Below are 22,825 nucleotides of genomic sequence, written 5' to 3'. Positions count from 1 at the left end.
AATGAGTCTTCTAATTCATTAACCCTTCAAGCTCACTGGTTTCATTCATTAATGTACTCATTTATTCATTCAATAAATATATATTTAGCTACTAATTTGTGTCCAGGCACTGTGTAAGGCATTGAGCATCCACTGGTGAGGGAGATGAGGAATAAGTAAATGTAAAATAAACTTGCATGATATTTACAAAGTGTGAAAAGTCCCATGAAACAAATAATGAGTAAAAGTAGAGACTAAAGTTTTATTTACAGGCCTCCTAATCCCACCAAAGGGCCCAGTATTCCCAGATTACTATTTTTTTTCTGCTTAAACAATGGAAATTTATTTCTCATAGTTCTGGAGACTGGGAAGTCCAAGATCAAAGCACCAGCAGATCCAATGTCTGATTAGGGCACTCTTTCTGGTTTGCAGACAGTTGCCTTCTCATTTCCTCACAGGGCAAAGAGAGAGACAGGCTTGCAAGGGCACCAACTCCCTTCATGAGGGCCTTACCCACATGGCCTAATTACCTCCCAAAGAGAGAGTATTGGTGATTAGGATTTCAACATATGAATTTTGGAGAGACACATTTGGTCTAACTTTCTTCCCCTTCCTTTTCAAATGCAAACTACATTAATTCCAACCCAACAGTTCTCAAATTCTTAACTTGTTCCAGTATCAACTATAAAGTCTAAAGCCCAAAGCATCATCCAAAATATCCTCTAAATGAGATATAGGTGAGAGTGAGGTAGACTCATCCTGAGGCAAACTGCTCAGCTGTGAACCTGTGGAACCAGACAATTTATGTGCTTCCACAAAAATACAGTGTTGAGACAGGCACAGGACATTCCCATTCCAAAAGAGAGAAGTAGAATAGAAGGAAGGGGTAATGGATCCCAAGTAAGTCTAAAACCCCCAAGGCCAATTACCTGAACTCTTAAGAATAATCTTGTTTGGCTCAATGCTCTGCTTTCCAGACCCACTGGGGTGGCAGGCCAGTCTCCACCTCAGAAAGCTGTGGTGGAGGAGGGGGTATCCAGCATGCCTGAGGCTCCAGGCAGCCCTACCCCATGTAAGATCACTCTCTGTCCCTTTCATAAGCCCATCTTAAATCATTCATATTTTTTTTTAGGGTATAGATTTTTGTTGTTGTTGTTGTTAATTTAAAAACACCTCTTAATGGTAGAATCTTATTTACTGGAAAAGCATTGCAAATAAGGAAATCTTGAGATCTAGAGGAATCTATGTGGCAAAGATTCAGTTTAAACAAGTCCTCAGGATGGCTTCCATTCCTTCTGGTTCTTGAGCTAATTCCAGGGGTGTTTAGTATTTTTTTTTAATCTTTGACAGGAGTTGTACTTAGTGTATATGTCTTAATTTATGCATTTATTTATCTTTTAATAGGTCCAGAACTGCTGAAGACTCACATCTTGGATATTGAGAGAGCTATGGCTTTACAAGTAGGTGGTAGGAATGACAGGCATGTCTATAAAGCAGAGATTTTTCAACCTGGCTTGCACAGTAGAGTCATCTGGGGAGATTTTAAAAAGTATGATGCTTGAGACCCACCCCTTATTTATTTTTCTTTAATAGCTCTGGAGTGAAAGAAAGGAGTGGATAATTTCAGAAGGCTGCCCAGCTGACTCTAAGGTTCAGTTAAGGTTGAGAACCACTCTTTGAAGCAATTTATAAGGGGAAGCCTGTGTCCTCGAGGGGGTTATCATCAACAACAATACAGAGTAAAATGAGAAAATTGGATAAATTATGTTGATTAGAAATAGCTGAATGAAGAGTGGGAAGATTCTTAATGGCAACAATTACCATTTGTTACATTTGTTATCAGTAATCACAACCCAAAACATGGCTTAATTTCCCCTTTTAACAAGTGAGAAAACTGAAGCTTGTCCAAGTTCAGTGACATGCCCTTCATCACCAGACTACTAAGTGACAAGGTCAGAATAAGGAGTGGGCAAAATCAGACACAGACATTTTTTTTTTCTCACTTGACTTAAAGAGGTTATGAAATGACCCAAGGTTAAATGCAGAGAGGAAGCCAGACTCATTGGAATATACTTGTAATTAAGACTTATGGGTTCTAACTTTGGTCCTTGTGTGTAACTTTGAACATGACTTCCCTTTAGGTTCCCCATCCATAAAAAGAATAAAACAGCAATATATCAGGCCAAACTGTTTCAAGGATTCTGTGATGATTAAGGAATAAACTGTAAGGTACTTAGTGAATACAAAGTCATGGAAGATGCTAAACAATAAAGTATTTTGGAAAGGTATGAAATTGTGTTTGTTTTTAGCAAACTTAAAACCTGTAGAACCATTCTGTATGATTCATATCTTTGTGAAAGGGACTCAACATGTGATCACACAAAGAAGCACATGGGTTTTCTGTGCATAATATCTGAAACTTGCAAAATATATATATATTTTTTTTCTCACTGAGGCTATGCTTCTTTTTCAAGGAATTTTTGAGGTGGGGAAGACTTGAATAATTCTCTGGTCACTGTTGTTCACAAAGAAGAGTGTTACTTTGTGACCCAACACTCTCTGTCCCCTAAAGAGAGAATTCCTCAAGCCTTAAAATGACAGTTTCAGGAATCACATCTCAGGTCTCCGTATCCCTGCAACCTTGTGCTGTGCTCTATGAATTCAGGTGATTGGCCCATGGTCAGAAGTGTGATGGGGATACTCACAGTCACAGAATAAGCTAGGGTCAGTGTTACTCAAAGACAGAGGCAAAAAGTCTTTAGCACTAAAAGAAGTACAGTTATATTATGGAATAGAAAAAACTGCACATAGCTAGCTAGAATGTGGGCTTTCAAAAGTAAAAAAGAAGAGCCTTTTTATGACAGGCCACTTTGGCTTGTGCTTGTGATTACCCAGGAACTTCCACTGTAAGGAACTTCTGAGAATAGACCCACCTGAGACCAGAGGAAAAGTTACATCCAGGACTGAAATACCCCTCTCATCTGTTAACCTCTATTTTGGAATTTGGTGCCCCTTCCTGTCTCTGTTGTCTCCTGTGGAAAATGTGGGTCATGAAAATATATTCCCCGACAAACTGACAAGGATGATTTTAAAATCAACTGAGAAAGAACACAAAAAATGCTTTTAAAACACAAAATACAGGACAAATAGAAGTTGCCTTTTTTAATTATTATAGTAGACCATAATGTCTTCATGCCTTACTTAGCACTTAAACATTTAAATTCTAATGTATCATGTTATACATATATTGGAACTTCTTAGATTGTTTAGTTGAGCATATTTAATGTTTAAAATAGACACCAAGATCCTTGGCTCTTATTTCTTGGGTAATAAACTAAAAAATAATATTTTGTATATTAGTCAGGGTTCTCCAGAGAAACAGAATGAGTAGAGTATACATTAATAACTAGAAAGAGGTTTAGTATGAAGGACTGGCTCAATGATTGCAGGGGCTGAGAAATCCCATGATCTGCTGTCTGTAAGCTGAAGGTCAAGGAAGGCCAGTGGTATAATTCTAATTCAAACTCAAAAGCATGAGAACCAGAAATCGATGGTGTACAAAGTCCTGGTCCATATCTGAAGACCTGAGAACAAGGAGCACTGATGTCCCAAGGCAAGAAAAGGTGTGCACCCCAACCCAAGCAGAGAACAAATTTGCCCTTCTTCTTTATTTTTGTACTATTCAGGTCCTCAACAGATTTGATGATGCTCATTCATATTAGTGAGGGTATTAATTTACAAATTAGCCCTGCTGCATGGAGGGCAAGGAGATGAATAAAGAGGCAGGCCACTCCAGATTGGTAGGTAGCAGTTTTAACAAGCCAGAGAGGGAACTTACTGGAGCAACTTCAAGATGAGTAGATCTCTGCACCCACATGCCAGAATATTAAAAGTTAAATAGAGGGCTTAACTGGGTTTACTCACATACACTGTCCACATGGTGTCAACAACATGGTACTCACTCAGGACAGCTCTGGTGCAGTCCTTAAGGCAGTTTCTGGTGCAGGGAAGACAAGCAGAATGCACATTTCGAGAACTGGGGAGGGATGAGGACCTCCAATTGCCCAGGTGCAGGTGCAGCTGTCAAGTCCTCTCAGTAACCTCTTCCAGAGGAGGACCATCTTCTTTTCTTGGTCTTCTGATTCAAATGCTAATCTCTTCCAGAAACAGTCTCACATACACACCCAAAAATAATGTTTTACCAGCTGTCTGGGTAACCTTTAGCCCAGCCAAGTTGACACATAAATTTAACCACTACACACTATAAGAGGTGCTCAAAATACCTTTTAAAATTATTTTAATATAACCATATTTGAAAAGATGCTTTGTATGAGAAAGAGGAGAGAGCATGGAGAATGACCTATTTTTTTTTTTTTTTTGCCATCATAAGATTTGTGGTAGATGTCCATCATTTTTGCCTGCCTAGGACTTCATCCAAATTTTCCTTATGAAATCATCCTTTCTTTTCTCATTTCATATGATTTGATTGGAGTTTACCCTGCCCTAGTGCAAGGTGAGCCTTGGCCTGAGCCAATAAACATATGCATCCTGTTAGCTACAATGATTGATTCAGGAATGAGCAACTGAACCAATCTTGAACAACACAAATTAGGTTCAAGATTTCTGTGGAACTGCAGGGAAAGAAATGACTTTTTTTTTTTTTTTTTTTTTTTTTATAAGGACACTAAGAAGATAAAAGCCATGAATGGAGCTACTAGCAGCCATTCTGTCAACACAAGGAGCAAGTCTGAGTTGGAAACCATTACAGAAGAATAATGGAAAGAATGAGATCAAGTCAGAATATATACTCTAAACCCTCTGCTTTTAGCCATGACCAACAGATTGGGCCATTTTGATCTGTGAACAAATCATTCTCTAATTTAGCCAAGGTTTTGGGGTTTTGTTTTGTTTGGTCTCTTATAACTAAAAGAATTTGACTAAAGCAACATTTATAATTTTTCTTTCAGATAACTCAATGGATATCTGTCTTCTCCATGAGGCTGAAGACTGAAGGAATCACATCTGTCTTTTGATTTTTAAATCCCCAGTGTCTAGCAGAGCGCTTGATATGTGGTAGAAGCTCATTATATATTGGTTGAGTAAATGCATGAAAAAAAAATAGAATACCCATACTCAAGGATGTTTTGGCTTAGAATTGATTCACTATCTCAAATGCAGCTGGATTGTTGCCATTGATTTCTAGGGATATTTTAGCCTGATGAGTGAAAAGGCTTGAGGGGGCACTTGTTTCCAAAAAAGATCTAATTTATCCTCTTCCCTTCCATTTCTGACCAGTTTGTAACTTCTTTTTACCATATGCAATCCTTATTAAATTTAAAAAGTCTCAGCATTTCCTAGTAGCTTGATACTTTCAAATATAACTCCTATCATAGGAAATATTAGAAAAATTATAGAATGTACCCCTGCCCTCCCCCCACCACCTTCTTTTGAGACCTACTACCTTTCTTCTTTAGGTTGCAATCTGGATTTCTCAAAAGTCTGCTAAAGTTTTATTTGGCCTATAGTTTGCATGGATCCTCCCCACATGTTTTCTACCCCACCCTCAAATAAGGCCAACACAGGTTGTGCAACAATTAAAATTTGTGCACCAGAGATTATGACCAATAAACACCACTAACTTTAAACCATATCCTTACTCCTGTCCAATACATCCCAAAGTTTGTTGAGTTGACGAGTATTAATTTATTCATTCATGTTCCCACCTGTGCATCTAAATTCAGACACATTTATTTGGTCATAGGCAAATAATAGTGAGAGAAAGGTTAGGGTGTAATGGATTAAACTTGCAACATTTAGGTTTTAAGGAAATTCTTCAAATACTAACCCAACCAAGAACTCAAGCACAGGATCAGTGTCATTAGTTAGAACGAGCGAATAGACAATGAGCTGACCAATTATAAAGATTATTCTTGAATTTTATAATGAAATACTCTTTGCTTCTTGTCCATATCCTTAGTAAAATTGTACAGAGACTGCATAGCAGGTGCTCAACAGGTATGCTCTTAAAAAGTGTTGATTGCCATATCGATCACTATAACTATTTAGGCTTAGTCCTGAAAGCTATGCATTCCTTTGTTTATTAGTTCTAATCAGCATTCATTCTGAGTGCTATTATACTGCCTTGTAAACAATATTGTTTTGCAACCTTAAAGTCAGTAATTCTGTAGAAATTAAATTGGGTTTACAGTAAATCCATGATTACCATATAATCTGTGGAGTCTAAATAATGATGTACTTAGCTGTAGAATTGCATGTAAAACACAGAGCGATGATTACATGGCTATTTGGGGCCTAGGAAAGAAAGCGATGCCAAATGTTTTGATGGTTGAAGAGCTGAGAAATCTTTTTGTTTTTAATGTTTCAATTTAAATATTATCTTTAAACATCTTGATACTACCCTAGATGCCTTAAAAATGGCTTTAAAATCTACTACTAAATATTATGCCTTACATTGTATGTTGCAAGCTGTTTAATAAATTAAGACTTGTTACAAATAGAAAATCCATCTGATTTAAGGTGACAATAGAAAAAACTAAGCAGGCTTGCCTTTAGCAAATAATTCATCTCTGTTTTAAGGGGATCTTTCATGAAAGTGTTCAGTTTAAGCTTTAAGCAATGTTTTTAGACAAAAGAACAATTAGTCAAATGAGCATTTCATCCAAGGGCTCTTGCCTTGAAGTTTTTCTAAAGGTCTCATTCATGACTAGACATGCTCTTAATTAAGTTAAATCAATGTATATTGCTCTCCTAATACAGCCCAAGCTCTGAGCCATGATAATTATTGAATCTTGCAGAGTGGCCCACAGAGATATCTACAGAGGTGATATGATTGGTCAAAGTCATACCATTGCTTCATGGCAGAGTTTCATCTAAAACTGATATGTCTTACCTCCTAATCCAGAGTCTTCCACACTACATCAAGCCCTGTAGAGGCTTGATACATCTACATAAATTAGATGTAGACCCCACTCTTAAGGGGCTGAAAATTTAGTAGAGAATATGAGACAAGAAGAGCCAAAATATCACAATAACTAAAGAGCAAGAAAGCTATCACAGAGGTGGTATTGTGTAATAATGAGCAGCATGGGACTGACATTTCAGTAGCCCAGAGATTAAGCCAACTACAGCAAGATGTGATCTCCACTAAGACACTTACTAATTCTAACCTTAATTCTTTTTCCTGTAAAATTAACAAGTAGGATTGTTGTGAGGATGAAGTGTAATAATCTATGTAAGTTAAGTTCTTAGCACAGTGGTTGGTACATGGGAAGAATTCAGTAAATTTTAATTATTATTAATGGAGGGGGAAATTATGAGAGTGTCATTAGTGGGAAGGGACCACCAAATTAGTACAACTGGGAAAGGCTATGAGGAAATAGCATTTGTGAAGCAGGAAGGACAACCATGGGCCTCAGAGTTGAAAGAGAAGGAGACGGTGACATCTTCAGCAAGATTGTAGTATGTAAATATGGGAAAGTAACAAGGAAGAAAAATGAGAGGCATAGAAACAGCATGCAAGGGGCGGCTGGGTGGCTCAGTCGGTTAAGCGTCCGACTTCAGCTCAGGTCATGATCTCGCGGTCGGTGAGTTTAAGCCCCGCGTGGGGCTCTGGGCTGATGGCTCAGAGCCTGGAGCCTGCTTCCGATTCTGTGTCTCCCTCTCTCTCTGCCCCTCCCCCATTCATGCTCTGTCTCTCTCTCTGTCTCAAAAATAAATAAAACGGTAAAAGAAACAGCATGCAAAACTTCCATTTGGGCTGAATTCATATTTAAGAAATAATAGTAACTGTGAGTATTAACCATCGATTCATAGGACTGAGATGACAAAGACATGGGAGACCACAATAATGTGCAGGTGAGTTAGACCCTTCTCATGGGGAGTTTTGAGTCCACAGATGGGCATGTCAAATGTTGAGGGATGACTGAAAACTTGGAACAGTAGAGGTATGGCATAGTTGGACCTGGATTTCTGAAAAATGATTTTGGCAGTGGTGGGAAGGATACACTGCAAAAGGAAAGAATACTTTGCAGCCACAGCAGAGAAAATCCCACCACAACAGTTCAAGTGATGGAGACAAAAGTCTGAAATAGATGGTGGCTATACAGAGGATATAATGGAGAGGGACAAGAAATGTGGTAGATTATCTTCCCAAGGGCTACCATAACAAATACCACAAACCAAGTAGTTTAAACCAATAGAAATTTATTCTCTCCTAGGTCTGAGGGTAGAAATCCAAAATCAAGGTGTCAGTAGGTCTGTGCTTCTTCTGAATGTTCTAGAGAAGCATCCTTCCTTGACTGTCTCCTAGTTTCTGGTTGTTGTCAGCAATCCTTGGTATTCTGTAGCTTATATCTTGCATCACTAATAATCCCTGACTCCATCTTCATGTAGTCTGTCCCTGTGTCCAAATCTCCATCTTCTTTCTTTTATAAAAGTTCCAGTCATTGGATTTAGGGCTCACTCTAATCCAGCATGAACCCATCTTAGTTAACTATATAAACAATTCTGTCTCCAAATAAGACCACAGTCACAGGTACTGGAGTTAGAACTTGTACAGTTCAACCTACTATATGTGGTAACCACAAACTTGAAACATGCTAAGATGTGGGAAACCAGAAAGGGGTCACTTCCATTCTCCTGCTTCCATGATTTTTTTCTAGTAAAAAGAATAAAAGAAGAAGTAGTCTTTTTGGTCCTTTGATTGGATTAGTTGAGCTCATTGAATAGCCCACATATGAGCAGACTTCTATAAACTGCCCTTCACTGAGGTTAAGCTAATGTGTACTTTCCTGTTCTGACAGCTTCCCTGGCTCTCAGCTGAAGGAGAGAAGATCTCCTCAGGAAGAGGTTTAACACCTGGGGAAAAAAGAGGATGTGGATCCAAACTGAATACCAGGCTTTATATACCTGTCTGAGCCTCAGTGTCATAACCTATAAAATGAACATGAGTTGATGTAACAAATAAATGCTCTTATCTCAGTACTTACTGTATATTTAAACACTATGACTTGGTGCCATTATAATGATTATTATTCCTTTTGTTAATAATAGCCATCCTTTGGGGCACCTGGTTCTCTCAGTCTATTTGGTGTCCAAATCTTGGTTTTTGGCTCTGGTCATGATCTCACAGGTTTGTGGGATCAAGCCACATGTCAGGATCTGTGCTGACAGCATGGAGCCTGCTTGGGATTCTCTCTCTCTCTCTTTCTCTCTCTCTCTCTCTCCCCCTCTCTCTCTCTCCCTCTCTCTGCTACTCCTTCCTCATCCCTCACTCTCTCAAAATAAATAAACTTAAAAAAAAATAGCCATCTTTTGATTGTTTCTTTCATCAGACTTCCTCTCAGCTTATATGACTTAACTTGCACTCCTGAATTGATCTCTGTGGGGGACTGTGCCACATTTGTCACTGGTATGCCAATTTTGAATGATTGTCTTTTTAAAAAAAAAATTAATGTTTTGTTTTTTTTTTAAATTTATTTCTGAGACAGAGAGAAACAGAGAATGAGTGGGGGAGGGACAGATAGAGAGGGAGACACAGAATCTGAAGCAGGCTCCAGGCTCAGAGGTGTCAGCATAGAGCCCAACCGGGGACTCGAACTCAGAAACCATGAGATCATGACCTGAGTCAAGGTCGGTTGTTTAACTGACTGAGCCACCCAGGAGCCCCTTGAATGATTGTCTTAAGGCCACAGTCCAAAGGTAAATAGAGAAGATGTACGTCCCTTAGCCCCTAGGTCATTTTATGCTTCCAACATAGCTTATATTTCCCTTTCCCATTCTCTCTGGGAAATTATTTATAAGTAAAATATCTAAACCACTGGGCATATTTTTTAAACTCATAGATCAAATCCTATTATGACAAACTCCAGGGGACATTTGAAACACATTTATTATACTGAAATTTTGTTGTACTAAATATTGTTTGAAACCTAAACTGTGGCTGAGAAATATTTTCCTGAATAGATTTTTATAAAAACAGTTGCTGTAATGGAGGATTGTTCCATAAACATCACATGAAAAAATTATCGTTGCTTCTTCCTCCCACCTAGTATATTTCTTAATGTGATTCATATGCCTTTAGTTTTAAAAGCCACCCAAAGACAGTGTCCTTGACACTATGAAAAGCTTCAGGTAGCTCAGTAGGTTGGTTGGTACTCCTCAAGGACAGGGGATGCTTGTCATTCATTCTTGTACTCCCAGGTCCCTGCCTGGTACTTGGAGAGTAACCAAAATAGTATTTGATAAATGGATGAATAACTAAATAACTGAATTCATTAGCATCAAATTAGAAGAACCCTCTTGAGACTGTGCCCCTTATCAGTTTATTTATAAACATTTACCAAAAATATTTTACATGTATTTAGTATCAAAGCAAAATTGGGGGTCTCACAAGAACAGAATGAGCTCCAAAGAATCATCTGAGTACCACCTGCAGGCCAATCAAAATATTGTTTCTAATTGGGATTCCTACAAGTGGTTAATTTTTCCCCTATGCCTGACTTGAAAGCACTCAGGTGCAAAATTTGTTCCTCTCTTTGAGACTATCTTAATAATCACTCCCTGTCTGAATCTTGGAACCAGAATCCCCCACTGATGGGTACAAATGAGGGAGAAATATTGTCAGCACACATGGGCACTGGCTCGTGGCAATGAAGATTTATTTGATCCAGTCAGCCAAGTGATCACCAGAAGCAAGTAATCAAGAGAATGAAATTCTAGGATGGGTTCCGCCAGTACCTCTTTTGTTCAACAATATGCCTCTGCCCATCTACACAGAGCTCAGTCCAGGGAATAGTGCATTTGTTAACTCAAATCTTGTTTGAAGATATTGACCCTAAAAATATTGAGACTTTGGAGCTCAATTTTTGTTCTTAAATGACTTTAAACTTTTGTTTGTAGCTCAGTCGATGTCACTGGGATTTATTTGGCTGCTGGCTCTGAGTCGGTATTTGAAAAGAGCAGCACCATATGCAGCACATGCATATTCAATGGTGCAGTTCTTTTTCTAGGGGGAGGGGGGAGTGCCAGGACTCATAGCTCACAATATGAATTTGCATTCCACTTTGCATAAATTTGCATGTAGACTTCATAAGCCTCTAATTTCAAGTATGTAAAATGAAACAAATCAATGCAATCTATGGCAATTGTTTTCCAAGGCATTAATCACATGAAATACATACCAGCTTTCCTTAACCAATTAATTTAATCATACCCAAGGTTAGGAGAGACAGGGAAGTGGTGAATAATGGCTGTTAAGTGCTTGGCCTAAGGCTGGAAGGATATGCAGACTAAACATTGCTCCAATATGTCTTCTTTCTAACCCCTATGTCTCCTGTGGAGATTATGTTATTGTTTGCCCAGTATTTCACTTCTCCTCTCTTCAGTGAGTGGCCATAAGACTTTGAGAAATGAAATGTGGGCAAAAGCAATGCATGTCCCCTCAAAGCAGCAGCTTTAAGACCCCACACGTGGTTCAATATCTCTCATTTTCTGCCATGATATAAGCACTATGCCATCTAGAGAATGCTGTATTTGCTTGAATCCCAGGGTGCTATAAGTTGATGATATTTTCATTTGTTGTTGCTGCAGCATATTCTAGTCTATTCTGACTGATGATGCTTTTGCAGAATTATTACAATGAACTTTAGCTTCAGAGGTTTGTGTCAGTTTTGAGTACATAAGAATATATGTGCAGTGTTGGGGTGGAGACAAAATATTAAATGATATGGTTCATGTGGTTAATAAACATATGAAGCAACTGGAGAAATAATCCATACATTCAAGATCAACTAAATGTCACCACAATGAAGAATAATAGAAGACATATTTTATCCTCCCTAATTAAGTGAGATGGAATAGACTATTTATAATACTTAAGATTGGCAAATTCATAAAATTTGGTCTGTATTTGAGACACATGCCAACTTTCTCTTTGGAAGTGCCTTGGAATTCTTCAGGTTCCATTTGGGGAAAAGTCTCAATTAAATGTCAATTTTTAAACACCTTTTGTTAGTATCTTTCAATCCACTATTAATTTAAGAGTAGAGGAATTTGAAACCACAGGAGAGTACATAGTGAATTTTCAAACATGAAATCTTAAATCTTGAATCTGGAAAACTAGATCTTTATGTTTTTCCAAAGTGCAAAAGTTTGTGTGGCAGGAACTGAAAATAATATAGGAATACAGATTATAGAAATACATGGTAAAACTTGCCTTCCAGCCAACTAAATCTAGTGGCTTTTCTTCTACTTCCACAATGCTGTCCTACAAACTCCAGGGTTAAGCAGTCCAACACTGACCCAAGGATGCAGAATGTCAAGGGAAGAAGAAACATGCCATACCAAAGATTATTTTTATTCTCATAAGGAAAAGATTAGAAATGTAAATAAGATAGCTCCTAACAGAAATGAAGGAATCATAAATCACAAGTGTGTGGGTTCTTCTTTTTTCCCCAGGCCACATAGCCAAAAAATGGTTGTGCATTTTGCAAACTCTTCTGCACTAAGTACATTACTATTTATGCTGTCTGGATTACATGGTAATCACCCTTGAATAGAATCTGCTTCCTTCCCAGTATAATCTCTACATAATTAGTAGTTTGAAGGTTGCCTAAGAACTTTAACAGACCTCCAGAAGAATGAATTTTCTCTAAAGAAAGAAAAAAATATTTACACAAATTTTATGCTATATGAAACAAACCCCAAGGAAAAAAAGTAAACACTTAAAGTGCTAAAACACGGGGAAAACAAAACAAAAAGAGAGAGAGATGGCAGTCTATCAAAGGATGGGAAGGTTATTTTGCTTCCCCCCAGTTGCCCAGAAGTGTACTTGCATTTCTGATACTTTTTGGACAAAGAGATCTTCCAGCAGAGTGAGACTCTCCTGGTAGTTCTTATATTACAAATGCCACAGAATAGTTTTTCTTCACTAAATCGATTTCTTGCCCATAGCCAGAAACAGTATGTATGATTAGATGACTGGTTTTGAAAATCATTTTCTGAGCTCTTTCCCATCTCAAATGTTTCAGAATTAGCCAGAAGTGGACTTGAACTTTTAAAACTGGATTGATTCCTAGAGTAATAAACACCTGTTAACTCAGCTTTTGAATGAAAACGGATCTTCCAGTTTAAGAGGCATTTAAATCAGAGAAGGGGTGAGGTAGGGACATCATATAGACTACAGTCTTTCAAAATGAGTGTTAATTAAAAAAAAAAAGTCACAGGTCTTGTGATAAGATTGTGTTCACCGGCAATCAAGTGGACCCTATCTCCATAGGGATAGTTCCTGAGAGTGCTCCAACAATTCTGAGTTCTAAAACTTTCCTTCAAGAGAATGAGACTTTCTTATAGCTGTCTCTTAAATTTGTCAATTGTCTGAGCCTTGGCCATGCAGTGGTTTGAACAGGGAACTACAGGGTTGTCTGATCTTTTATGGGAGGGGTGGAGGGGCTTGAGGATTAAGGTCTGATTCATGATTTGTGATTAACCTGACACGTTCTCTTTTGAGAGAGTGGAAGACACAGTATCCAATCTCATCCTCTCGCAGGAGTTTCTTCAGCTGCATATTTCTATTTGAAAGCAGGACTTTAGTCAGATTCAGAGGAAAAAAAAAGTTAGGCAGAAACGTTGAGACTGAGCAAGAATGCTAGATCATTCAAGTCTTCCAGCCTCCTTGGATCCACCTAGTCTTCCTCATTTCTCCCCCTAGTTAAATGTATAGAAATTTCCCCACCGCTCTCTATGTCTTTCAAGACTTTCCTATAGCTTTGCAGTCAAATTGGTAGTAATTTTCCACTGGTATGAAAGGAAGCTTCAGATGTGACCTATGGTCTCAATGTCACCATAATTTAGCCATCCCTAATATGCCCATTCTTTGGAACACCAACTTTTATTGCTATAATAATTCTCACATTATTTATAAATAATATAGTGCTATAAATACTGACCTTCAGGGCCAGCACAAGATCTTTTTAATCAGGCTTTTGCCTGGTTGAGGTAAGACTCCAACTCTTCATAACATTTTATTGCAGATAGCTATGTTAAATTTTCTAAAAATGTCTAGAACATATAGGGACATAGATATTGTGCACCCATAAAGTGACACTGTAGGGTTCAGAAACAAGCACAGTGGAACCCCATTGTGACTCCAATGTTCTATGATAAGGAAAACCTTGTCAGATTTTACACTAAGGAAATAGAGTGGGGTCTTGTTTCAACAGTGGATTTTATTTCTAGGGAGGCACTAATTTGATCCTCCAAAGGAACAAACCCATGCTACTTTTAAGGAGGTACTACTTTACTTTATTTTCCCCTGTGAAACAGGTGAGATTATTTCCCTATATACAAAGGAAAACAAGTAAACAAATGATCTTGAGATTTAAAAACATGGGTGACTCTGGTACTGGAACAAAATGAAAAATGAAATAATCATGGTTTCAGGGAAGCTCTCTATTCAGGAGGTCGTGAAAAGGAAATTGTCCTCAGTTAGGGTAACATCAGGAAATAGACTTATACACAGATGGTTGAGTTGAAGAGGTTTTGATGAGGGGACTATTCATATTAAGAGTGGGTGACTTAAACTGACCAGTGAAGAGGTTGAGGCACCCAGAAGTTAGCAAGAGTGGAGAGTCATTATTGCTCCTACATATGATGGGGCAAAGGAAGAAAAGTGTGTTACTGAAGTCCAGTGAGACTTCATATATCGGTCCCTATCTATAGTATCTACAGTAATGAAAAGGTATAGACCTTACCAGAACCATAGCATGGAACAGGAAACAGCAAGAAAGAAATGCCCCAACTTCTTTGCCCTCCAAAGCTAAAATCTCCTGCTGGTGCCTTCAATGGCTGAACCCAATGAGAAGAGAGTTCAAAGGAGCCTGGATGATGTGCCCCATAGGTTCAGTCTGCAGGAGCTCAGGTTATAGCAGAACATGAATCAGGGGGATGTGGGAGGACAAAAAAGGAAACAGACAGTATGCTAAGGCAGGCTATTGTCCACCAAATGTTCTTTTTCCTGTCTTCAGCAGGATCGTATTTTAGTTTTAAGCAACACTGAGGCCTACACCAGCAAACTGCAGTGGAAATGTAAAACCCCATGCTTGTCAAGGGACTATTTGCCACAACTCCAAGTGTCTCAGTCTTAACTTATCTAGCTTTGCTTAACATAAAATCATGGAAGCTTTTCTTTTTCCAAGGTGCCTATTTATGATCTTTCTTCATCCCACTATTCTGTTTCTCTCCCCTTATACTTGATTATCCAAATTTATATTCTGCCTCTTTGTATATTACCTATATCAGATAACATTACAAAAGTGTCATCTTTAGCAGATTTATTTGTAACAGACACCAGCATTTGAAATTAATCGCCAAGGGAACAATCCAGTTTTCCAAGTATATGGGAGACCATGATATTTTGGGGTGAAGTGTGTTGTGGATAGACTAGGTTTGCCATAGTAATATTGCAAAGGCCTTCTCTGCCAAACATTCTGTCTCTATCAAACATTACAAGCTCATGAAAAGAAAGAATGAAAGCAAGGATTTGAGTCAATGAGGAACTCAGAGAACAGGAGGATGACTTTGAAGTGGAGGGGATACTGAAGGCAGACAGGAAACTTCCAAGTAGGAGGAAAATGGCATGAACAGAAGAAGTAGGACCCATAGTTGTAATCTGCTCCCAGGTATCAGGAAATTCTCTGAAAGCTACTTGATGGTGACCCATGAGGGAAAATGCACTCTTTGCCTTGGAGGCAGCACAGAAAGGAAAACCATTCTTTGTGGGGTTTATAATAGTCTAGGCCTCATGTAATATCTGGCTCTTCTCTTTCAAATCTGTGACATTTTGTGTAAATTATTTTGCTCTTCCACATCCAAAATATGGGGAAAATACCTAACCTTTACAAATTATTAGAAGTAAATATGATGGCATGCATAAGGCATTAGACATATAGTAGGTGTCCAAAGGATATTAATGTCCTTCTCTTCTTTTTAAAGTTTAAAATAATCCTGCTTTCTTTACCACATAATTTTGATATACTCAAATAGAGACCAACAATGGTTTCCCCTAAGTCAGAGGGGAAATTAATTTAGACTCTGCATTCCTCATGTTTATGTTTTCCATTTCAAAGCTCCCTTTTGTTGCTAACCCAACACATGTCATAAAAATAATTAAAAGAGAAAAATATGCTCACTTAAAAAAAAAGAAAAACAAAGCTCACAATATATGTCAGTGTAAGGAAACCTTATGCTAAGAGGCTAAATTTCTTAGCAGAGAGGGAAAAGAAAGATCTAGAAAAAAGGGAGGGAGCAAAGCAAAACTGAGATTTTTTACAAATCTTGTAAGCATGTCATTTTATAAGTCAAAGTGAGGACAAGAATAAGTGCTATTATGGCAATTTTCAGTCTGTTTGCTATTTTGATTGCTGTGAATATGCTGGGGAATGGCATCCACTTTCTGAAATGGCATGTATTTATGTACTGATAAATAAAGCAGCAAGCAAATCCAAACCTCAAAACCAACAGGGCATTTCACTCCAGAGTAAGGTCTATGGAGCAGTTAAGCAGATTTGAGGCCTTGTGTAGGTATCTTCCTAACAAGGGCAGGGTGTAACTATCATCAGGTTACATCAGCTGTGTATTAGTTCCTATGACTGCTGTAACAAATTGCCAAAACTAAATATTTGCTAATAATTACCACTTAGTGCTTTAAAACAATGTAAATTTATTATCTCACAGCTCTGGAGGTCACAAGTCCAAAATACGTTGACAGGACTTCATTTATTCTGGAGATTCTAGGAGAGAAATCTGTTCCCTTGCTTTTTCCAGCTTCTCAAGACTGCTTCTATTCCTCAGCTCATGGCCCCTCTGCTCATCACTCTGACCTCTGCTTCTGTTATCCATAACCTTTTCTTACTCTGATCCTCCTGCCTCCAGCTTATAAAAACCTTTGTGATTATTTTAAGACCATCTGTATAATCCAAGGTAATCTCCCCATCTCAATATCTTTAATTTAATTGCCATTGTAAAGTCCCTTTTGCCATGTAAGGTAATTCATTCACAGGTTTAAGGCATTAGGATATAGAGATCTTTGGGGGGCCATTATTTGGTCTGCCACAAGCTGTTTCCCCACAGGCTCATTTATCATCAATGCTACTAGTATGGTGCAACAGTGAGAAGCATGGCACTGTGGTCAAACTTCCTTGGCAAAAATCCTGCCTCCCCCCATCAATGGCTAGATGCCCTTGAGTAAGTTATACAGTCTTTCTGAGGATAATTCTAGTGACTACTTCTCAGATTGCTATGACTTTTAAACAAAAAAGAAGGCTTGCACAATGCCCAGTTAGGGTTAACTCATTATTTTTGTTGTTATTGTTACAAATGAAGAGACATACACTGTGGCTGGCCTGAGACTTTGCGGTGTTTCAGGCGGGTTGGTCTGTAAGGACGTGAGCTGAGCTGTATCCCGAATCAGGGAAGCCAGCTGGGAAATAGCCAACTCTGAACCTGCGCGGGCCGCTGTGTTGCGCTAGTTCTTCCCTCCGGACAGGCTGTCAAGTGGGCTTCCCTGAGGTTAGCCCTGCAGCGGTGCGCTTGCGCCCTTGTCCCCGGCCAGCGCACTTATTACAGGGACTCAGTGGCCACACTGGGTACCCAGCCGGACTCAGGTTCTGCCATCTACCAGGAAAACTATGAACAGATGAAAGTACTTGTAAATCAGCTCCATGAACAAGCACAGAAAATAAGATTAGGAGGCAGTGAGAAAGCCCGAGAACGCCGCATATCAAGAGGAAAACCTTTAGCCAGAGAAAGAGTGGACAGTCTTATAGTCCCAGCGTCTCCATTTCTGGAATTATCCCAGTTTGCAGGTTACCAGTTATATGCTAATGAGGAGGTGCGTGCCAGTGGCATTACAGGCATTGGGAGAGTATCAGGAGTAGAATTATAATTGTTGCCAATGATGCCACCATCAAAGGAGGGACCCACTATCCCGTGACTGTGAAGAAGCATTTGTGGGCACAAGAAATTGCAATGCAAAACAGGCTCCCCTGCATCTACTTGGTTGATTCAGGAGGCGCAAACTTACATTGGCAAGCAAAAATATTTCCAGATCGAGATCACTTTGGCCATATATTCTATAATCAGGCAATTATGTCTTCTCAAAATATTGCACAGATAGCGGTGGTCATGTGCTCCTGTATGGCAGGTAGTTCTTATGTGCCTGCAATGGCTGATGAAAACATCATTGTACGCAAGCAGCGTACCATTTTCTTGGGAGGACCCCAGTTGGTTAAAGACGCAACTGGAGAAGAGGTCTCAGCTGAGGATCTTGGAGGTGCCAATCTGCACTGCAGAAAGTCTGGAGTAACTGACTACTATGCTTTGGATGATCCTCATGCCCTTCACATAACTAGGAAAATTGTGAGGAATCTAAATTATCAGAAGAAATTGGATGTTTCCATTGAGCCTTCTAAAGATCCTTTGCTTCCTGCTAATGAATTGTATGGAATAGTTGGCACTAACCTTAAGAGGAACTTTGATATCCAAGAGGTCATTGCTAGAATCATGGATGGAAGCAGATTCAAAAGCCTTATATGGAGACACATTAGTTACAGGATTTGCTAGAATATTTGGATACCCTATAGGTATCATAGGAAATAATGGAGTTCTCTTTTCTGAATCTGCAAAAAAGCGTGCTCACTTCATCCAGTTATGCTGCCAAAGGAATATTCCTCTGCTGTTCCTTCAAAATATTACCAGGTTTAGGTTGGTAGAGACTATGAGGCAGAAGGAATTGCCAAGGATGGTGCCAAGATGGTGGCTGCTGTAGCCGGTGCCAATGTGCCTAAGATAACTGTCATCATTGGGGGAATCCTATGGGGCTGGAAACTATGGGATGTGTGGCAGAGCATATAGCCCAAGATTCCTCTACCTGTGGCCAAACACTCATGTCTCAGTGATGGGAGGAGAGCAGGCAGCCAATGTGTTGGCCACAGTAGCAAAGGACCAAAGAGCACGTGAAGGAAAACAATTCTCCAGTGCAGATGAATCAGCTTTAAAAGAGCCAATCATTAAGAAGTTTGAAGAGGAAGGAAACCCTTACTATTCCAGTGCAAGGCTGTAGGATGACAGGATTATTGATCCAGTGGACACCGGACTGGTCCTGGGTCTTAGTATTAGTCCAGCCTTCAATGCACCAATCCAGAAGACTGACTTCAGTATCTTGAGGATGTTACTGGAGTGTGAAGTATCTTCCATTGGACATGTACCAAAATTAATATACGAGTAGCCTTAAAATTTTAGACTTTTCCAACATGTGGCTATTACGGCAAAATTGTTTTCTTAACACAGTGCATCATACTTTTCTGCATTAAACAAAAATCAATGAAGATATTTATGGATAAACTTCAATTCCTTGTCTATTTCTTCGAGAAACTTTTCTGTGGTTCAGCTTTACCACCCATAAAAAAAAGAATAACTTTCGGTTATCCTTTCTAACCCACAAGTAGCATGAAAAGTCCCATAACCTATACACTGCAGGTATGATTGAGATTATTAACAGAAAGTCATTTTTCTTCTGAAATGATTGCTTTGCTGATTATGCATGATGATATTTTACCACACACAATTTTTAAAAGCATCTATTACTCATCTTTTTAGCCACTACTCCTTCCCTTACCAGCCAGACTTGTTGTCTGCATTCAGGGCTCTATTTCCTACCAATTATCTCTCCGTCCTTCTCCTCATTGCCTTCCCCTGCCAATAGCCCTCTCCAAGGTTTACCTCCATGTTGCTCGGTGCGTTCTTTTCTGACTTTATCTGACTGAATTCTCTGAGGCATTCAGTGCAGTTGAACACTTCCTCCCCGTCATGCTGTCCTTAGCTTCCAGACCGAAACTTTAGGTCTCCTGCCAACCTCTTTGCCCCTTCTTGTTACGTCTCCCTTGGCCTGCCCCTGTTCCTCTGGTGATTTCTCTCCTACTCCCTTTACTATCTGTCCTGATTTTTCATTAGCAAAACATAAATAGATCATTATTCTAAAACATACAAAGATAACATGAAAGTATCCCCTCATTCTGTTTTTAAAAAATTGTGTTAAAATATATAGAACATAAAATGTATCATTTTAACCATTTTTAGGTGTACAGTTCTGTGGCATTAAGTCCATTCACATGGTTGTGCTACCACCACCACCATCCATATCCAGAACTTTTCATCATTCCAAACAGAACTCTGTTATTAAATAGTAACTCCGCATGCCCTCTTTCCCCTCCTCTGGCACTTTGCTCATCTTTTTTTTTTTTTTTAGTTTTTTTTAATGTTTTTATTTTTGAGAGACAGCACTTGAGTAGGGGAGGGGCAGAGAGAGAGGGAGACACAGAATCTGAAGCAGGCTCCAAGCTCTGAGCTGTCAGCACAGAGCCTGAAGTGGGGCTCAAACTTATGAGCCATGAGATCATGACCTGAGCCGAAGTTGGATGCTTAACCAACTAAGCCACCCAGGCTCATTCTTAAATGTATATGTTACTCATGGTTAGGTTTATTCCCTCTTGGTCATTTCAGCCCTTCTTATGGCTTCAGAAACCATCTAAATGCAGATGATTCCTGTGTCGACATTGTTCTCCCTGAGCTCTAGACCTATGTATCTTTTGGATCTACTGGATATCTGCACTGGTGGTCTTTTAGGAACCTCAGATTCAGTCATCAAGGTTGATTGATTTTGCCTCCTCACTATCTCTTAAATTCCCCATTATCTTTGTCTTTCACCTCCAAAGGCCTTAGAAGTGATCTATCTGCTTCTAGTCTTAGCTAGTCTTGCCTCTCCATCACTGTGAGGTAGGATGACCGTTCTAAGTGCACACCTGGTCATGCTGCTCCCTTGCTTCAGTGTCACATGGGTTCCCTGTAGAAGTACCAGACCCCTCATGCCCTCCATAATTGTGACCATCACATCCCCTCTTCTGTCTCATCTCCTTGACTCCTCCCCACACTCAGTGCTCCATCTGTTCTAGACTTCTAGCTCCTCAAACCTACACAGTCCTTCCCACTTCAGGGTCCACCACCTAACATTCCCTCTGCCTGTACTTTCTCTGAAACACTTACTTTTTGTCTCTGTGACTTCTATGGGCTGGGTTAGACACTATGTGCTCTTGAAAAGCACCAACGATTTTCTCTGTCCTATGTATTTATGAGAAACATAAATATTTATTTAATATTGCTTCCCTGCTAGACTGTAAGCTCCCTGAGAGCAAGGATCTTAGCCTGCATCTCCATTCCCTAGCACTTGGAGATGCTCACATGTTTATTGAATCAATGAAAAATCCATATTTTAATTGATGTCCTCAGGCCACATTAAAATTAAGTGACTGATTAAATGATCTAATACAACTATCAAATGGTTTCCTAATAAAATTAATATTCCAAAAAATGAAGAGACATAAAAATATGTATGATTCATGTGAAGATCAGGGAGAAGCTGTTTACTTATTTATTTTTTATTGCATAGTTATCTTGGGACCCACTGAAAGTTTATCAAGACTTAGATATGCAGATGTTAGCTTTGCAAGTCACAAAAAAAAATCCCGTTTTCATCAAAACTTCTATTGAAGAATTTATTCATCCATCCATTCAATAACTCTTTATTGAGACAACAGATGTTCTGCCTTAGATGTAACTTTCTGTTTTCATATAAAAGTCATTCATTCATTCATAACTTTATTGATTCTGAAGAGTTTTCTGAGAAAAACAAACAAACCAACAAAACAACCTTTAAATTTACCTCCACACATAAAGCATTTCATTCATGCAAAGCATGTATATCCATATGTTTATCCATTCAGCATACCTGTATAAAGCACTTCTGCTCCAGGTTCTGTCAATAGACACACTCAGTGATGGAGGAAGCATAGCCAGCAGCCTAAGAGCCCACAGTTTTGCAAAGGAAACACATACACACATATATGCAATAGCTGCAAGACTCACAATACATATCCTTTCAAAGGGTCTCTGACCTCCTGTCTACTCACAACAGGTTGTACATGGAACTCAAGGATACTGAGGTGAAACCGAAGGTGTTCTGCCTTTCTTCTGTGACCCTTCAGATGCCTAAAGTGAAGTACAGGCAGTCTTGTTAGTTATCCATAGCACTTCCTAGGAAATCCCCCAGAGTTTCTACTGAAAAGAGGCAATGGTGCTTTTCCTTCCATTGAAGAGCTTTGGTGTTGAAACAATTCTCAGAGCACAGGTGTAAGAAGGTGTAAAACTGTGTCAGGCAGTTGGAGATCATTGGTAATCCGATGACAGCTCTATCAAGTGAGCAGGTCAATATCATGATAATCATATCAACTTTACCTGGGTCCCTTGTAACTCCACTGGTCTCTTCTCTTCACTCTCTGTTATCAGGGTTGGCATAACCATAGCTGTGGACTATGAGACAGGTACTGCCCCTCTCCTGCTGGATTCCTTTACTCTAGATGTTCATACCAGCAGATGGGCCTGCTTAAGATCAGATTCATGGGAAATTCACCCTGGAAGGGAACTTAGCAATCAACACATCCACAATCTTTGTCTACAGATAAAATTTACAGACAATCAGTGATGGGCCAAAGTGACACAGCCATGCATGCTAAGAACAGTACTCAGGTTTATATGTCTGCTGATTTTCAGTTAGACTCTTTCACCTATCTATGTCATGCATTGACAGAGAGTTCGAAGTACTAGAGCGATTTCTATCCAATGAGTTTTTAATGGTCTGCCATTTTTGATTATTCACATCAATACTTTCATGGATGACGATAATAGAAAGTCACATAGGCTCCTTTGAAGGGCAAAA

At 39.1% G+C, this 22,825-nt stretch overlaps 1 pseudogene; it reads left to right on the top strand.

Annotated features, from left to right (window-relative positions):
- Positions 1 to 17,497: 17,497 nt before the first annotated feature.
- Positions 17,498 to 19,282, top strand: LOC125919593 (methylcrotonoyl-CoA carboxylase beta chain, mitochondrial-like; annotated as a pseudogene).
- The last annotated feature ends 3,543 nt before the right edge of the window (positions 19,283 to 22,825 follow it).

This window comes from Panthera uncia, chromosome D4, assembly GCF_023721935.1.
Source record: "Panthera uncia isolate 11264 chromosome D4, Puncia_PCG_1.0, whole genome shotgun sequence".
NCBI lineage: Eukaryota > Metazoa > Chordata > Mammalia > Carnivora > Felidae > Panthera > Panthera uncia.
This window is presented reverse-complemented; position numbering and strand designations above follow the sequence as displayed.